The 20,478-nt window shown below is 37.6% G+C and overlaps 1 pseudogene; it reads left to right on the top strand.

Moving 5' to 3' along the window:
* The first annotated feature begins 5,124 nt into the window (after window positions 1-5,124).
* Window positions 5,125-5,610, top strand: LOC128056452 (60S ribosomal protein L21-like; annotated as a pseudogene).
* The last annotated feature ends 14,868 nt before the right edge of the window (window positions 5,611-20,478 follow it).

Genomic DNA, 20,478 nt, shown 5'->3' with positions numbered 1-20,478 from the left:
AAGGGGACGACAGAAGATGAGATGGCTGGATGGCATTACCGACTCAATGGACGTAAGTTTGAGTGAACTCTGGGAGTTGGTAATGGACAGGGAGGCCTGGCGTGCTGTGATTCATGGGGTCGCAAAGAGTCAGACACGACTGAGCAACTGAACTGAACTGGAGCTACAAAAATAAAGTCTTTTACTGATTCTTTTATTTCCCCATCTATTTGCCACGAAGTAATGGGACTGGATGCCATGAACTTCGTTTTTTGAATATTGAATTCCAAGCCAGCTTTTTCACTCTCCTCTTTCACTTTCATCAAGAGGCTCTTTAGTTTCTGTTTGCTTACTGCCAAAAGAGTGGTATCATCTGCATATCTGAGGTTATTGATATTTCTCCCTGCAATCTTGATTCCAGCTTTCATTTCATCCAGTCTGGAATTTTGCATAATATACTCTGCTTATATGTTCAATAAGCAGGGTGACAATTTATTGCCTTGATGTACTCCTTTCCCAATTTGGAATCATTTCATTGTTCCATGTCTGGTTCTAACTATTGCTTCTTGACCTGCATACAGATTTCTCAAGAGGCAGGTAAGGTAGTCTGGTATTCTCATCTCTTTAAGAGTTTTCCACACAGTCAAAGTCTTCAATGTAGTGAGTGAAGCAGAAGTAGATGTTTTTCTGGAGTTCTGTTGCTTTTTTCTATGATCCAACAGATTCTGGTAACTTGATCTCTGGTTCCTCTGCCTTTTCTAAATTCAGTTTGAACATCTGGAAGTTCTCGGTTCATGTATCGTTGAAGCCTAACTTGGGGAATTTTGAGCATTACTTTGCTAGCTTGTGAGATGAATGCAATTGTGTGGTAGTTTGAATATTCTTTGGCATTGCCTTTCTTTGGGATTGGAATGCAAATTGACCTTTTCCAGTACGGCCTCCTCACACAACCCTTTTGCCTTTTCATGTCTTCTTGGGGATGGTTTTTATCACCACCTCCTATACAATGTTATGAACCTCCGTCCATACTTCTTCAGGCACTCCATCTACCAGATCTAATCCCTTGAATATATTTGTCACTTCCACTGTATAATCGTAAGGGATATGATTTAAGTCATACCTGAATGGTCTAGTGGTTTTCCCCACTTTCTTCAATTTCAGTCTGAATTTGGTAATAAGGAGTTCATGATCTGAGCCACAGTCAGCTCCTGGTCTTGTTTTTGCTGACTGTATAGAGCTTCTCCATCTTTGGCTGCAAAGAATATAATCAATCTGATTTCAGTATTGACCATCTGGTGACGTCCATGTGTAGAGTCTTCTCTTGTGTTATTGGAAGAGGGTGTTTGCTATGAGCAGTGTGTTCTCTTAGCAAAACTCTGTAAACCTTTGCCCTGCTTCATTCTGTACTCAAGGCCAAACTTGCCCGTTACTCCAAGTATCTCTTGACTTCCTTCTTTTGCATTCCAGTCACCCATGATGAAAAAGACATCTTTCTTTTGTGTTAGTTCTAGAAGGTCTTGTAGGTCTTCATAGAACTGTTTAACTTCAGCTTCTTTGTCATTACTGGTTGGGGCATAGACTTGGATTGCTGTGATATTGAATGGTTTGCTTTGGAAATGAACAGAGATCATTCTGTCATTTTTAAGATTGCACCCAAGTACTGAATTTTGGGGTCTTTTTTTGACTAAGAGGGCTACTCCATTTCTCTAAGAGATTCTTTTCCACATTAGTAGACATAATGGTCATCTGAGTTAAATTCAACCATTCCAGTCTGTTTTAGTTCACTGATTCGTAAAATCAGTGAAGAGTTCTGACCAACTCTTCTGGAGAGTTCTGACAAAATGTGGAGAGTTCTGGCAAAACATGATCCCCTGGAGAAGGGAATGGCAAACCACTTCAGTATTCCTGCCTTCAGAACCTCATGAACAATATGAAAAGGCAAAAACATATGACACTGAAAGATGAACTCCCTGGGTTGGTAGGTACCCAATATGCTCCTGGAGAAGAGTGGAGAAATAGCTCCAGAAAAAATTAAGAGGCTGAGCCAAAGCAAAAGCAAAACCCAGTTGTGGATGTGACTGGTGATGGAAGTAATGTTTATTTCTCTAAAGAACAGTATTGCATAGGAACCTGGAATGTTAGATCCATGAATCAAGGTAAATTGGAACTGGTCAAATAGGAGATGGCAAGGGTAAACATTGACATTTTAGGAATCAGTGAACTAAAATGGACCAGAATGGATGAATTGAATTCAGAAGACCATTATATCTACTACTGTTACTATATCCACAGTTACATCTTTGCCCAAGCTCCTCATTTGAGAAAACAGTTATTGCTTCGTGTTCATCTTTTTCTTTTAAAACACTGAATTCCTAAGACTATTTTAGATAACTCTCTTTTTGTAAGAATCATAAGAATTTAAAGATATTTATTATATATAACTAGATTACCTTTTATTGATTATCCACAATGATCATGACTAATATGCTTGGTGTAATGGAAAGAAGAGAGTATTTAGAATAAAGCCTAGCTCTGCCATTAATTAAATTCCATCAAATCACTTCCTTTTGTTCACTCAAAAGATTAAAGATTTTGAACAACTGATTCCTAAGGTCCTTTCTGGCACTAAAAGTCAGTCATTTTATATCCTTTATGTTCATATAATGGTGAATTCTATAACTGCATTATTTTTTCATGATTATCTTCTGGAAGAAAATCTGATACTATCTAATACTTTAACCCATATTTCAGTGACTGCCTTTTTTGGAAGATGATTATGTGTGAGCTGACAAAGTACTTGATCTTAACTGACACTGGGTTAATGTAACAAGCTCATATCAACAAGAGAGATGAATTGAGGTGCAGGTAGATGACAAGGGACTGTAATTAAATGCAGAACTCATTATGCATGTTAATAAAACCTATCAAATTTACCCTCAGTGGAAGATAACTGAAGACATGCTCCTACATTAATTACATTCCAAAACCATATGTAAATAGTCCAAAATTGTTTCCAGCTCACTGTAAGATAAACAATTGTAATGTGGTCATGCTAAAACATCACTTTTCCTTGAATGTCTAATGATCCTGAAATAATTCGAACTAATTTGATGGTGTGAGCTGTTGCTAAGCTTTCAAGCTACAGAGGTAAAATGCTGAAATCTTTGAGCAAGGTATTAGAAGTTTTAATTGGTCATTAACACTTGGGAGAGAATTAATTTCTATGGTTTACTAATCAGACTGTACAGGACTGGGACATAGACAAGCGGCAGTGTGGGAGACAATACAGTACGATGTTTACAACTGGAGCCTAATTTAAGGACGGCAGGAATAGGGAAGGGCCGCCCTGCTGGCCCAGATGGTAAAGAATCCGCCTGCAACGCGGGAGGCCTGGGTTCAATCCCTGGGTTAGCAAGATCCCCTGGAGGAGGACGAACAACCAAGGACAGGTACTGCTGCTGAGGAAATGATTCCAGAATCTTCAGATTGATTCCAAAAGAAGAAAGGAGCACAGAAAGATAGAGCAATTTTGGGCATCCTTGTGTCTTTTTCATTTTTGCCTCTGGTTGATTTTGGCTTCATCAAACCTTATATGGAAAATTAAATATTGGTGCTGATTTTCAACTTTCCTTGTTGAAAGTGGGCATCCACATCCTTATCATGTCATCATGGTGAAATTCCACAGGATTTTACTTTGGGCTTGGTTATGTGATTTGCTTTGGTCAATGGAATATTAGTGGATGTGATGCTAACAGAGGCTTGAATTATGATTGCTCATTTTCATTTGTACTTTCTACTCAATAATTTGCCATAAGGAAAATATACACCAGATAGGAACTGACCAAAGGAGAGTGAGGGGCATATAGACCCTAGCTTCAGCTTTCAGTTATGTTCAGCTAACCCATAGTATGAAGCAGTGCCATAAAACTGCACACTGAACCCAGGTTGTGTTACCAGCAGGGATGCAGTTGGCCTACAGACCCAGGGTAAAAAATTCTTACTATTGTAAAACACTGAGTTTTGGGATCTTTGTCTCACAGTGTATTCAACAACCATAGTAAATTATACTTTAGTGGTACCTTCTTATGTTTTCAGAAAAGTCTTTTCTTGCTTTTTTCTTGAATATCAAAACAATACTTATCATTGCAAAAAATTTAGACAGTAATTTTGTATATTCTGTTTTACCAAATATATGTACGTATCTAAGCTTATAGCTGTTTTTACTTGAATACCTATCAAAAGCAAATAAAATAAGCATTGTGTCTATAAAGGAAGTCCATATTAAATAATTCTACTTTCATGAATAATGGCATATGTATTGTAGATCTACAAGATATATTAGAGTTGAAGCTAGTCTTAAGTAGAAATAAAAATTCCTTGCATGTGAACTAACTTAAAATTGGTAATAAGAAAAACTTTGTTACAGAATTTTTAATGAAAGTAAATAATCAGGTTACTTTAAATTTTTAAAACTATATATTGACAGAGTCTGTGTATATCTGAAAATACTCTGGAAAATTCCTGATAGTTGACATAGATTTGTTACACATTCTCAAAAATGAGATCCAATAGTTATACAGAATTTTCTTAGTAACTGTATTTAAAACTGTAATTTTAATTGATTGTTACTCCATTTTAATTTTACTCAGGGGTCCAAATATCCTTAATTAAAATTGTTTTAAACAATTTATTTTTATATTGTACTTGCTGTCCAAGGGATTCTCAAGAATCTTCTCCAGCAACACAGTTTGAAAGCAACAGCTCTTAGGCACTCAGCCTTCTTTATGGTTCAACCGTCACATCTGTATATGACTACTGGAAAAACCACAGCTTTGACTAGATGGACCTTTGTTGACAAAGTGATGTCTCTGTTTTTTAATATACTGTCTAGGTTTGTCATATCTTTTCTTCCAAAGAACCAGTGTCTTTTAATTTCATGGTTGCAATCATTGTAGTGAGTTTGGAGCCCAAGAAAAGAAAAGAAAATGCTTCCACTTTTTCCCCATCTATTTGCCATGAAGTAATGGAATCAGATGCCATGATCTTTGTTTTCTGAATGTTGAGTTTTAAGCCAGGTTTTTCACTCTCCTCTTTCACCCTTATCAAGAGTAGCTTTACAGAACCGCCATCTTCCAGTGATTCGCCAAGATGACCAACACAAAGGGGAAAGAGGCGGGGCACCCACTACATGTTCTCCAGGCCTTTCAGAAAACATGGAGTTGTTCCTTTGGCCACATACATGTGAATCTACAGGAAGGGTGATATTGTAGATATCAAGGGAATGGGTACTGTTCAAAAAGGAATGCCCCACAAATGTTACCATGGCAAAACTGGGAGAGTCTACAATGTTACCCAGCATGCTGTTGGCATCACTATAAACAAACAAGTTAAGGGCAGATTCTTGCCAAGAGAATTGATGTGCGTATCGAGCATATTAAGCACTCTAAGAACCGAGATAGCTTCCTGAAACGTGTGAAGGAAAATGATCAGAAAAAGAAGGAAGCCAAAGAGAAAGGGACTTGGGTTCAGCTGAAGTGCCAGCCTGCTCCACCCAGAGAAGCACACTTTGTGAGGACCAATGGAAAGGAACACAAACTGTTGGAGCCCATTCCCTATGAATTCGTGGCCTGATGGGTGTAAAAATAAAGACTTGGACTGTAAAAAAAAAAAAGAATAGCTTTAGTTTCTCTTTGCTTCCTGCCATTATAGTGGTACCATCTGTATATCTGAAGTTATTGATATTTCTCCCTGCAATCTTGATTCCAGCTTGTGCTTCATCCAGTCCGGCATTTCAAATGATGTACTCTGAATAGAAGTTAAATAAGCAGGGTGACAATATACAGCCTTGAAGTACTCTGTTCCCAACTTGGAACCAGTCCATTGTTCCATGTTCGGTTCTAACTGTTGCTTCTTGTCCTGCATACAGGTTTCTCAGGAGGCGAGTAAGGTGGTCGGGTATTAACATTTCTTGAAGAATTTTCCACAGTTTGTTGTGATCCACACAGTCAAAGGCTTTAGCATAGTCAATGAAACAGAAGTTGATTTTTTTTTCTGAAATTCTTTTGCTTTTTCTATGATCCAAAGGATGTTGGCAATTTGATCTCTGGTTCCTCTGCCTTTTCTAAAATCAGCTTGAACATCTTGAAGTTCTTGGTTTACATCCTATTGAAGCCTAGCTTGAAGGATTTTGAGCATGAACTTGCTAGCATGTGAAATGAATGCAATTGTGCAGTAGTTTGAATATTCTTTGGCACTGCCTTTCCTTGGGATTGGAATGAAAATTCACCTTTTCTTGCCCTGTGGCCACTGTTGAGTATCCCAAATTTGCTGGCATATTGAGTGCAACGCTTTCACAGCATCATCTTTTAGGAATTAAAATAGCTCAGCTGGAATTTCATCACCTCCGCTAGCTTTGTTTGTAGTGATGCTCCCTAAGGCCCTCTTGACTTCACACTCCAGGATGTCTGGCTCTAGGTGAGTGACCACACCATCTTGGTTATCTGAGTCATTAATATCTTTTTTGTGTAGTTCTGTGTATTCCTGTCCCCTCTTCTTAATATCTTCTGCTTCTGTTAGGTCCATGCCATTTCTGTCCTTTATTGTACCCATCTTTGCATGAAATGTTCCCTTGGTATCTCTAATTTTCTTGAAGAGATCTCTAGTCTTTCCCATTCCATTGTTTTCCTCTATTTCTTTGCATTGATCTCTTAGGAAGGCTTTCTTATCTCTTCTTGTTTTTTGGAACTCTGCATTCATATGGGTATATCTTTCCTTTTTTCATACTCTTTCTTTTTCTCTTTTTCTTTTGGGACCCGTATAATTTGATTGCATTGATTTGAGTTATCTCTCTTTTTTCTTGATAAGTCTGGCTGAAATTGATCAATTTTTAAATCTTTTGAAGAACTAGTTTTTAATTTATTGATCTTTGCTATTGCTTTCTTTCCTGTATTTCATTTATATCTGCTCTTATATCATGCTTTCTTTCCTTATGGCAACTTTAGGTTTTCTTGTTATTCTTTTGCTTTAGATATATGTTAGTTTGTTTTTTATTTGAGATTTTATTGTTTCCTGAAGTAATATTGTATTGCTATAAACTTTCTTCAAGGAACTTATTTTGCTGCATCCCATAGGTTTTGAACCTTGTGTTTTCATTTTCCTTGTGTCTAGGTTGTTTTTGATACCCTCTTTGATTTCTTTAGTGGTCCATTTGTTGTTTAGTAGAATATGGCTTAGCCTCCAGGTATTTGTGTTTTTTTTTTAATAGTTTTTTTTTGTAATCTGTTTCTAAGCTCATAGTGGTGTGATTGGATAAGTTGCTTGATATTATTTCCATTTTCCTAAATTTACCAAGTCTTGCCTTGTGGTCTAATATGTGATCAATCCTGGATACTCTTTCATGCGCACTTGAGAAGAATGTGCATTCTGCTGCTTTTAGGTGGAATGCTCTATAAATATCAATAAAATCCATCTGGTCTAATGTGTGCATTTAAGTCCTGAGTTTTCTTGTTGATTTTCTCTTTTAATGATCTGTCTATTGATGAAATTGAGATATTAAAGTACCTCCATTATTTTATTGTTATTGTTGATGTTTCCTTGTATGGCTCTAGCATTTTCTTTATGTATTTAGGTGTTCTTATGTTCAGTGCACATATATTTATAATTGTTATATTTTCTTCTTAATCTCCTGATCATTACATAATTTCCTTTTTTTCTCTTACAATAGCCTTCATTTAAAGTCTTTTTTTTTCTGATATGAATATTACTGCTCCATCAGTAATATTGCTGCTCTTCTGATTTCCATTGACATGGAATAGTTTCTTCCATCCACTTACTTTCATTTTGTATGTTTCCCTAGATCTGAGGTCTCTCTTTTGTAGACAGCATATATATGGGTCTTATTTTTGTAACCATTCAGGCAGTCTATGTCTTTTGCTTAGTGCATTTAATCTATTTATATTTAAGGTAATTATGTATCTATTTGCTATTTTCATAATTGTTTTGGGTTTGTTTTTGTAAGTCTTTTTCTTCTTTTTCTCTTCTGCTGCTCCTTAGAAGGAGGTGCCCAATATGCTACTGAAGATCAGTGCAGAAATAACTCCAGAAAGAATGAAGGGATGGAGCCAAAGCAAAAACAATACCCAGTTGTGGATGTGATTGGTGATAGAAGCAATGTCCGATGCTGTAAAGAGCAATATTGCATAGGAACCTGGAATGTCAGGTCCATGAATCAAGGCAAATTGGAAGTGGTCAAACAGGAGATGGCAAGAGTGAATGTCAACATTCTAGGAATCAGCAAACTAAAATGGACTAGAATGGGTGAATTTAACTCAGATGACCATTATATCTACTACTGTGGGCAGGAATCCCTTAGGAGAAATGGAGTAGCCATCATGGTCAACAAAAGAGTCCAAAATGCAGTACTTGGATGCAATCTCAAAAACGACAGAATGATCTCTGTTTGTTTCCAAGGCAAACCACTCAATATCACGGTAATCCAAGCCTATGCCCCAACCAGTAACGCGGAAGAAGCTGAAGTTGAATGGTTCTATGAAGACCTACAAGACCTTTTAGAACTAACATCCCCAAAAGATTTCCTTTTCATTATAGGGGACTGGAATGCAAAAGTAGAAAGTCAAGAAACACCTGGAGTAACAGGCAAATTTGGCTTTGGAGTACAGAATGAAGCAGGGCAAAGGCAAGCAGAATTTTGCCAAGAAAATGCACTGGTGATAGCAAACACCCTCTCCCAACAACACAAGAGAAGCCTCTACACATAGACATCACCAGATGGTCAACACCGAAATCAGATTGATTCTATTCTTTGCAGTCAAAGATGGAGAAGCTCTATACAGTCAGCAAAAACAAAACCGGGAGCTGACTGTGGCTCAGGTCATGAACTCCTTATTGCCAAGTTCAGACTGAAATTGAAGAAAGTGGGGAAAACCACTAGACCATTCAGGTATGACCTAAATCAAATCCCTTATGATTATATAGTGGAAGTGAGAAATAGATTTAAGGGACTAGATCTGATAGATAGAGTCCCTGATGAACTATGGATGGAGGTTCATGACATTGTACAGGAGACAGGGATCAAGACCATCCCCATGGAAAAGAAAGGCAAAAAAGCAAAATGGCTGTCTGAGGAGGCCTTACAAATAGCTGTGAAGAGAAGAGAAACAAAACAAATGAGAAAAGAAGAGATATAAGCATCTGAATGCAGAGTTCCAAAGAATAGCAAGGAGAGATAAGAAAGCCTTCCTCAGCGATCAATGCAAACAAATAGAGGAAAACAACAGAATGGGAAAGCAGACTTCCCTGGTGGCTTAGATGGCAAAAGGTCTGCCTACAACATGGGAGACCCAGGTTCAATCGCTGGGTTGGGAAGATCTCCTGGAGAAGGAAATGGCAACCCACTCCAGTGTTCTTGCCAGGAAATCCCATGAATGGAGGAGCCTGTTAGGCTACAGTCCATGGGGTCGCAAAGAATCAGACACGACTGAGTGACTTCACTTCAGAGATCTCTTCAAGAAAATTAGAGATACCAAGGGAACATTTCATGCAATGATGGGCTCCTGGAATGTGAAGTCAAGTGGGCCTTAGAAAGCATCACTACCAACAAAGCTAGTGGAGGTGATGGAATTCCAATTGAGCTATTTCAAATCCTGAAAGATGATGCTGTGAAAGTGCTGCACTCAATATGCCAGCACATTTGGAAAACTCAGCAGTGGCTACAGGACTGGAAAAGGTCCGTTTTCATTCCAATCCCAAAGAAGGGCAATGCCAAAGAATGTTCAAACTACTGCACAATTGCACTCATCTCACATGCTAGTAAAGTAATGCTCAAAATTCTGCAAGCCAGGCTTCAGCAATACGTGAACCGTGAAATTCCAGATGCTCAAGCTGATTTTAGAAAAGGCAGAGGAAATAGAGATCAAATTGCCAACATCCGCTGGATCATGGAAAAAGCAAGAGAGTTCCAGAAAAACATCTATTTCTGCTTTACTGACTATGCCAAAGCCTTTGACTGTGTGGATCACAATAAACTGTGGAAAATTCTGAAAGAGATGGGAATACCAGACCACCTGACCTGCCTCTTGAGCAATCTGTATGCAGGTCAGGAAGCAACAGTTAGAACTGGACATGGAACAACAGACTGGTTCCAAAAAGGAAAAGGAGTATGTCAAGGCTGTATATTGTCACCCTGCTTCTTTAACTTCTATGCAGAGTACATCATGAGAAATGCTGGGCTGGGAGAAGCACAAGCTGGAATCAAGATTGCCGGGAGAAATATCACTCACCTCAGATATGCAGATGACACCACCCTTATGGCAGTAAGTGAAGAGGAACTAAAAAGCCTCTTGATGAAAGTGAAAGAGGAGAGTGAAAAAGTTGGCTTAAAGCTCAACATTCAGAAAACGAAGATCATGGCATCTGGTCCCATCACCTCATGGGAAATAGATGGGGAAAAAGTGGAAACAGTGTCAGACTTTCTTTTCTTGGGCCCCCAAATCACTGCAGATGGTGATTGCAGCCATGAAATTAAAGATGGTTACTCCTTGGAAGGAAAGTTATGACCAACCTAGATAGCATATTCAAAAGCAGAGACATTACTTTCTCAACAAAGTTCCATCTAGTCAAATCTATGGTTTTTCTAGTGGGCATGTATGGATATGGGAGTTGGACTGTGAAGAAAGCTGTGTGCCAAATAATTGATGCTTTTGAACTGTGGTGTTGGAGAAGACTCTTGAGAGTCCCCTGGACTGCAAGGAGATCCAACCAGTCCATTCTAAAGGAGATCAGTTCTGGGTGTTCTTTGGAAGGACTGATGCTAAAGCTGAAACTCCAATACTTTGGCCACTTCATGTGAAGAGTTGGCTCATTGGAAAAGATCCTGATGCTGCAAGGGATTGGGGGCAGGAGGAGAAGGGGGCGATAGAGGATGAGATGGCTGGATGGCATCACCGACCTGATGGACATCAGTTTGAGTAATGTCTGGGAGTTGGTGATGGACAGGGAGGCCTGGTATGCTACGATTCATGGGGTTACAAAGAGTCAGACGACTGAGCGACTGGACTGAACTGACCTGTCATGGAATGTACAGGCCTTACAGTGGGACTAAAGGTAGGCTTCATGAGGGCTCATACCAGGGAGTACTACTCAGAACTGCTGCTGCCAGTGCCCTTCTTCCTGCATGAGCCACAGCCACCCCTTTCCTCTGTAGAAGACCCTCTAAGACTAGAAAGTATGTTTTACTCTGTTTTCTATGGGGTCACTGCTCTTTTCCCTTTGGTCCTGGTGCACACAGACGTTTTGTGTGTCAAAGTGTGGAGTCTCTTTTCTGGAAGTCCCATAATCACATTCTCCTGGCTTTTGAAATTAGATTCTCTGGGGATTCTTACTCCCTTTTTCATATCCCCAGGACGGGAAGCCTGATATGGGGCTAAGAACTTTCACTTTAGTGGGAAAACTTTTGTGGTTCTCCAGTTTTCATGTTCCCCACTTGGTGGTTATGGGATTGAATTTTATCATTATTGTACCCCTTCTACCATCTCACTGTGGCTTCTTCTTTGTTTTCGGATGCAGAGTATCTTTTTAGGTAGTTCTAGTGTCTTCCTGTCTTTGGCCACCTCATGTGAAGAGCTGACTCACTGGAAAAGACTCTGATGCTGGGAGGGATTGGGGGCAGGAGGAGAAGGGGACGACAGCGGATGAGATGGCTGGATGGCATCACCGACTCTATGGACGTGAGTCTGAGTGAACTCCGGGAGATGATGATGGACAGGCAGGCCTGGCGTGCTGCGGTTTATGGGGTCGCAAGGAGTCGGACACGACTGAGCGACTGCACTGACTGAGTGACTGAGTGTCTTCCTGTCAGTTGCTGTTCAGCAGTTTCTTGTGATTTTGGTGCTGTCACAAGAAGAGATGAGCGCGTGTCCTTCTACTCTCGCATCTTGAACCAATCTTGAATTTATGCATTTTGGCACTGTATTTGATCTTGGGTGGCCTCAGAGGCTTAAAGCAGGATTTCAGTTCCCAGCCAGAGATTTAAGTCAGGCTGTGGCAGTGAGAGCGCTGAATCCTAACCCCTTGACCACCAGGTACCAGTGGCCAGTGACAAGGTCCTGGTCCATCAGCTTTGTAGAAATGCATTTCCCCATAGAGACAGAAAGTAGTGAAATAAGAAAGTGTTTATTAGCAGGAAAAAGAGTAGGTGTGGATAGACCAACAGGCAGGCACAGAAAGAGTTGCCAAAAATAATTTATTGTAAATTTATACATTTAATCAGAGCTCTTATTTGTAATGTATTTGTACTGAGTTTTTCCTACTCTCTGAGTTTGCCAGACCATAAAAAATCAAACCATCTCACATCAGATGGTCAATGAATAATGTGTGTTAAGTATGCCATGCTGCAAGAGACATAAGCGTGGGTTCAGTCCCTGGGTTGGGAAGGGATTATTCTTGCTTGGAAAATTCCATGGACAGAGGAGCCCAGGTGGCTAGAGTCCATGGGGTCACAAGTCATTGGACATGATTGTGTGACTGAGTCTGCATATGCTATGCTATATCTAGAAACAAAATTACATGCCAAAACCTTCATATAATACACTGATGGAAATAAAATTAATAGTAGAAAGAACAATTTTTGAATGAAGTAATGTTATATGCCCAGCACTGTGATAAGCATTCTACATAGTTTATTTGTTACAGCAGCAGTTTGACTAATCCCTATCAATATTTCTATTTTAATAGCTGAGGAAGTTATAGCAAAATTCTTCATTTTTCTTATATTTGTAAGCCTATGCTGAAAAAAAATCTTAGTGTCTGTTATTAATATTAAAAAATATGATCTATTGAAAACAACTGATTTATATAAATAACAGCTGCTTCATGTTAGACAACTGTAGAATAGGGTAGACATCTCCTAACCCTGTTATTGACATTATGTCAAAGATTTTCCAAATTTCTGCCAACCCTCCTAATAAATGAGAGACTCCACCACATTTTTCCTTGTTTGGTAATGATTGATGGTGTTTAATGGAACAGCACTGAAAACCTTGTTAACATCAGGATATATTTAATCTATTGCTCCTCCTTGATCTCCTAAGTCACTTTGAGATATAAGGAAATTAGATTAACCTGACATGATTCATTCTTTATCCAGCCTTGTTTATTACTCCCCAGTATGAGATAGCTGTTGGTGTTCATTTAACTCTTGCCAGTTGATTTTTGATGAAAAATTCTATTTCCTCCCCCCCTTTTTTTTTGTATTCGAATTTAGTTAAAATATGTAATTACTTTGTGATCCCTATTTTAAGTTGGGGAAAGTATAAGAGTATATTTAATTGTACTGATAGTTTTATTAAGAATTTTTAACATTTAATTTGATGATTTTCTCAGTTTAATGTGTATAGTAAAATGTACATATGATTCAATTAATATCTTCATTATCAGAAGCTGTTGGTCACTACCAACACATACAAAATTCAGTCCTTATTTTTAATCTCATTTAAATTGATTTCCTTCCATTCTTGATCAAGTGCAGCATTTTTTTTCCTTTTTTTTTCAGATTACTATAGAGGAATTTTAAAAATAAAACTGAACACAAAAATAACATTCAAAGTTTTGCTTTCTCTGCATGGATTTTTCAAGTTTGATAATTTAGCTAAATGACCATTTAAGAATTATTTTTGGGAATCCATCACATTGTTCCTTATACTAAAAGCATTGTGATGAAAACAAAATGCATAATACATCATATTTGTCTTCAAAGAGCTTACAATGTTTTTAGTCAAAATAAACCAAGGATAGATAATATTCAGTCATCAAAGTGCATAGAGCTGAAAACCTTGATAGAAAACTTAGTCCCTTTGATGCCTTACACTCATTTTACAAATTAGGAAAAAGATACTCGCTCTTCTATAGAGGGGTAGAATACAGAGGGGGTAGAACAGGTGTTGAATTCTTGTGATCATTTTAAATCTTACTCATTCAAAAAATGTACCTACAGCATGAGGCTTAGGGTGGAGCACAGATATTTATCACCTTTCTATTCATTTTCTGGTCCTATTGTCCACTAGTTGATCATACCTTTGGCTACTTGTTCAACAATGCATACACTCCTTTCCATGCCACAACTTTCTAGGTATCACTTTTATAGAAGTCGCCTAACCAGTCCTTCTGGATGCCAAAGGTTTAAAGATCAAGCACTATTGGGACCAAAAAAAAAAAAAAAAAAAAACACCAAGATAATAATAAATTCTAATTAAATATTTAAAAACAGAAAGCAGAACAGAGGAGAGCAATTGTGTCTCAGAAAGAGCAGGCAGTAGGGGTGTGAGGACACGGTTAAGAGGATGAACAGAGAGGTGCGTAAAGGTTCTGCCGTCCCTCTAGCTCCCTTGCAGAAATAGGTACCCAGAATCTAATTTCCAAGTTGTCCCTGGATAATCCTTTGTCAATCTACTCTGAAGATGTCATCCTTTCAGTCAGTACTCTTCAGTTGAAGTTTTCTCAATTTGGCAGCACAAAAAAATGTATTAAACTAAGTAATGTAGGTAGAAAGTGTTTCACACATTTGTTGAATATAAATATAGTACACTTTACTATAGCTCTAAAAATTCTCTTTCTTTGCTTAGATTTTCTGATTATATCCTACTGTATTTAAATTTTTTTTTTCACGTTTTTAGGAAAAAGATCTTTAGTGTCTGTTTAGTTTTATACTTCTTCCTACACTTCTTTAAGTTTGTTGTAGGGGCTGGAATGTTTTCTCATCTAGCTATCAGTAGTTTTTAATGATTTTCCTAGACTCCTATGATGCTTAGACTACACTTCCAAGGATCGTCTCCTGTGATCTCCGTTAGAGGCTTTTGAAATTTACTTTCAGCACAATATACTGAAAATTTCTAATGGTCTGAAAAATGCACAGAATGACATCAAGTTGAAGCGGCAGAGAGGAGCTCAACAAAAAACTCCTCTCCCAAAGTTCAAAGTCCTTTTATACATTCAGCTGACTATTCATAGCAATCCTTTCTTCTACTAAGGCATTGGAAGCAGCTTCTGAAGAATTTGCAGAGATTGCATCATTAATCTAGCTAGGTATATTGAAAACATACAAAAAACGTCATTCTAATATTACATGTTATATTTTGCTCCCAAGAGTTTAACCATGGAAGAAAACATATATCAAACTCTGAGGTCAATGAAATTTGGTGGTTAAATAGGTGAGAATAAAAAAAGAGTATGTTTCCTGAATATTACCTTTTTACTGCCACAATGAAAGCATAAAAGTACTTTAGAAACATTAGATTATTTTCTGATACCCCCCCCAAAAAAAAAAAGTAAAAGGAAGAAAAATGAATTTTCTTAAAAAATGTTCCTGGTATTTATACTTTTTGAAGAAGAAGGAGAAAATTACTTGCATCAAAGTAATTTTCTAGATCTTACAATTATATTTGTTATTTAAAGTTGTTTCCTGTACATTTGGTAATTCCCCTGGTTTATTAATTTGTATTTTGTCTTTATTAGAATGATTATAATTGCAAACTATTTTATTTCTCCCTCCACCTGCAGAAACCTTTACGATGAATGAATGAATGAAGTCACTCAGTCGTGTCTGACTCTTTGCGACCCCATAGACTGTAGCCTACCAGGCTCCTCTGTCCATGAGATTTTCCAGGCAATAGTGCTGGAGTGGATTGCCATTTCTTTCTCCAGGGGATCTTCCCAACCCAGGGCTCGAATCCGGGTCTCCCGCATTGTAGACAGAAGATTTACCGTCTGAGCCACCAGGGAAGTCCTTTATGATAAATGAGAGATTGAATTTGCTTGAAATTTTAGGAGTTTGAGACCAGTAAGAGCTAACTAACTTAAATTTAATTACAACTTACCTAACCTTTTACTGTTTTTCAGTATGATATGCAATAAGATTATCAATAAGATAATATAAATAATGACAATACAATTGATAGTAAAAAACATGAAGAAGGTAAAATAAGGATCATAAACAGGAACTATTTACAATTGTTCAACATCAGTCCAAATATTTCTATCAATGGACAAATAGTAGTCATAAAATATTTGCCAGTATTTAATGATATATATTAATAATATATTTTAATATGTAAAATTTGCATGATTATAAAAGGATATAATAAATCTGAAATAAAAGAGGAAGATATTGCAGAACTTAAGGTCAAATTTTTTTCGAGGCAATCAGTTCAGTTCAATTCAGTTGCTCAGTCATGTCTGACTATTTGCGACCCCATGAATCACAGCACACCAGACCTCCCTGTCCATCAACAACTCCCGGAGTTCACTCAAACTCATGTCCATTGAGTCGGTGATGCCATCCAGCCATTTTATCCTTTGTCGTCCCCTTCTCCTCATGACACCAATTCCTCCCAGCATCAGAGTCTTTTCCAATGAGTAAACTCTTTGCACGAGGTGGCCAAAGTACTGGAGTTTCAGCTTTAGCATCAGTCCTTCCAAAGAACACCCAGGACTGATTTCATTTAGAATGGACTGGTTGGATCTCCTTGCAGTCCAAGGGACTCTCAAGAGTCTTCTCCAACATCACAGTTCAAAAGCATCAGTTCTTCAGCACTCAGCTTTCCTCACAGTCCAACTCTCACATCCATACATGACTGCTGGAAAAACCAGAGCCTTGACTAGATGGATGTTTGTTGGCAAAGTAATGTCTCTGCTTTTGAATATGCTATCTAGGTTGGTCATAACTTTCCTTCCAAGGAGTAAGCGTCTTTTAATTTCATGGCTGCAGTCACCATCTCCAGTGATGTGGGAGCCCAAAAAAATAAAGTCTGACACTATTTCCCCTTCTATTTCCCATGAAGTGATGGGACCAGATGCCATGATCTTCGTTTTCTGAATGTAGAGCTTTAAGCCAACTTTTTCACTCTCCTCTTTCACTTTCATCAAGAGGCTTTTTAGCTCCTCTTCACTTTCTGCCATAAGGGTGGTGTCATGTGCATATCTGAGGTGATTGATATTTCTCCCGGCAATCTTGATTCCAGCTTGTGCTTCTTCCAACCCAGCGTTTCTCATGATGTACTCTGCATATAAGTTAAATGAGCAGGGTGACAATATACAGCCTTGACGTACTCCTTTTCCTTTTTGGAACCAGCCTGTTCCATGTCCAGTTCTAACTGTTGCTTCCTTACCTACATACCGGTTTCTCAAGAGAGAGGTCAGGTGGTCTGGTATTCCCATCTCTTTCAGAATTTTCCGCAGTTCACTGTGATCCACGCAGTCAAAGGCTTTGGCATAGTCAATAAAGCAGAAATAGATGTTTTTCTGGAACTCTCTTGCTTTTTTTGGATCCAGCAAATGTTGGCAATTTGATCTCTATTTCCTCTGCCTTTTCTAAAACCAGCTTGAACTACTGGAAGTTCATGGTTCACGTATTGCTGAAGCCTGGCTTGGAGAATTTTGAGCATTACTTTACTAGCGTGTGAGATGAGTGCAATTGTGCGGTAGTTTGAGCATTCTTTGGCATTACCTTTTTTGGGGATTGGAATAAAAAGTGACCTTTTCCAGTCCTCTGGCCATGGCTGAATTTTCCAAATGTGCTGGCATATTGAGTGCAGCACTTTCACAGCATCATCTTTCAGGATTTGAAATAGCTCAATTGGAATTCCATCACCTCCACTAGCTTTGTTGGTAGTGATGCTTTCTAAGGCCCACTTGACTTCACATTCCAGGATGTCTGACTCTAGGTGAGTGATCACACCATCATGATTATCTGGGTCATGAAGATCTTTTTTGTACAGATCTTCTGTGTATTCTTGCCACCTCTTCTTAATATCTTCTGCTTCTGCTAGGTCCATACCATTTCTGTCCTTTATCGAGCCCATCTTTGCATGAAATGTTCCCTTGGTATCTCTAATTTAATAATTCCTTACAAATAATTCCTCTGAAGCCAATGGAGGGAGAGGGTTTTTTCTTTTTTATTTGAAAAGTGTTTACGAAATTATGATGGTTTCTGCCATACAACAAAGTAAATTAGACTTAGCATTCTGCCTCTTGAATCTCCTTTCTCTCCCCACCCCATCCCACCCTTCTAGCTTGTCACAGAGCACTGGATTGAGCTCCTTGTGTTGTACAGCAACTTCCCACTAGTGTCAGCTTTACACATTGTAATGTTATTGTTTCAATACTACTCTCTCAATTTGTCCCACCCTCTCCTTCCCACACTGTGTCCACAAGTCTCTTCTCTATGTCTGCATCTCTATCAGCACGAGAGTTTTGAAATACATAAAAAACTGGAGTTATTGTAGCTTGTCTTTTATCCATGTTCCCCAAATGTCTAATATTTCTAACATTTTTAATATTTCCAGTATTAACTTCCTGCTATGAAAGAACAGAAAACCAGTGTATTGATATATTTACTTCCCTTTCTCCAACCCTATGATCTTATGTGTGTATCATTTTTTTACATTAATAAGGTTCTTAAAGTATACTTTCTACAGTTATAGGACTTTTGTCATTTTAGTGATTCATTTTTATTTCTTCTTTCCTCCATGAAAGTGAAAAAGTGAGAGTGAAGTCGCTCAGTTGTGTCCGACTCATTGCGATCCCATGGACTGTAGCTCGCTAGGCTCCTCCGTCCATAGGATTTTCCAGGCAAGAGTACTGGAGTGGGTTGCCATTTCTTTCTCCAGAGGATCTTCCTGACCCAGGGATCGAACCCAGGTTTCCTGCATTATAGGCAGACACTTTACCGTCTGAGCGACCAGGGATGTCTTTCCTCCGTAACAGGCTTCATAATTTTGATGATCATGAATCTGTCACACAAGTGCTCAATAAATACTTCTTTTCCCTTTCCTTCCCACTGATAATACTGAGTGATTTGTTCCATTACAGGTCAGATTTCTTTACTGGTTTTTCTTTTTTAAGCTAATCTTTACTCTTGCAGTGATTTCTCTGAGTCAATAGGTGGACATTTATATCTCTCTGAATATATTATGATGAATCATTAGAATTCTTTTTTCTCTGTGTCACATATAAGATTTGCATGCTCAACAAAAACGCAAATCATTACTATTTTTTGTTACTCACATAAAATGCATTCCAAAGGGAGGGAGGAGAAAAATCTAAATTATGATGATTTAAAAGAACGTTCACTTCCCAGGCAACATACCAAGAAGATTATTTCACTGTAGTATAAAAATGACTGATGACCTTGTAGGAATATATCGTCTAAATATTTTGTCTTTGCAAAGTCCATATTAATATGACTAGTAAACATTTGGGATTTATATTATGCTTGATAAACTGAAGCATCATAAAAATAAAACACATAGCTGATCTTCATTTTAGAAATGAATAAAAGGAATAAAATATGAAATACAGGAGGTTTTATATGACATTTTTGCATAGTTTAGAATTTTATTTTGGAGCAATACTTTTGCAAGAAAAATTGCATCCACACAGAAGTGACATATCTTTTGATAATTATTGCTCCCCTCAATTCCAAGTTTTGTAGCATCAATATAAGAAAGACTGATAACATACATTTCTAATGTTTTTATCTTCTGTGGGCACACAGATTTTCAATAAATGTGATTTTAGCAAATGTGATGTTCATCTTTGCAGTATACACAAAAAAAGGTAAGAAACTTGTAATAAGCAAGTGGTAGGAAAATCATAATGATCACAGCTTTAAAATGATTTTAAAGGCCAAATACGAGGTCCCAGAATAATTTATGACACAATCTAAGGCTTTTATTTCTAGTTAAAGATAGAGAAGACTAAGAAATGGGCAAACTAGAAACAAAACCCATAGAAAAGGGAAAATAAAACACACACCCACAACCACATGTATAAGGTGCACACATCCAAGTATATTTTTAGGTTTTCAAATAAAATTAAAAAATGTCACTTATGTATTTTTGTAATATCTCTTAATTAAACATGTCCAAAATGATAACATCAGCAATAAATCGATTAAATCACAATACATTTTACATATTTAAACTACCAAAGAGTCTTTGATATACAAATATACTTAACAGTATTCAAGTACTCTTTTGTAAATTTTGCTAACTGCTGACTATTGGAAAATTTTAGTGTTTTCAATGCCTTCAAAATTTTGGGAATTCTGAATTTTTGCTGTTCAATGAATGCCCTTTTCTGAAACTTTCTTATGTGCAAATCCATGCTATTTTATTTAGTCATATAATGGTAGTCACCATTTGTTTTATTAAATACTTAGCTTTTACTGAGGATTCATGAAATGAGAAAAGCATAAACATTTAGAATTTACAACAAAATATCAATCAGTATCAGAAAAGTCTATGAAATTCTGATTTTGTCTAGCATTCCTTGTGTTGAAAAATTAAAAAATGCCTGTTCTGGATATTTTCTGAGCAGATAAGACTCTTCTGACAGAATAAAATAATATGACATGTTTATAGATCAGATGTGAAACTATTATAAACTGTACTCATGTCTGAGATAATTTTGTGCTAGTTAGATTAACCT

This window comes from Budorcas taxicolor, chromosome 11 (genome assembly GCF_023091745.1).
Source record: "Budorcas taxicolor isolate Tak-1 chromosome 11, Takin1.1, whole genome shotgun sequence".
Classification (NCBI taxonomy): Eukaryota; Metazoa; Chordata; class Mammalia; order Artiodactyla; family Bovidae; genus Budorcas; species Budorcas taxicolor.
Note: the sequence above shows the minus strand (reverse complement) of the source record. Positions and strands in the feature narration are given on the sequence as shown.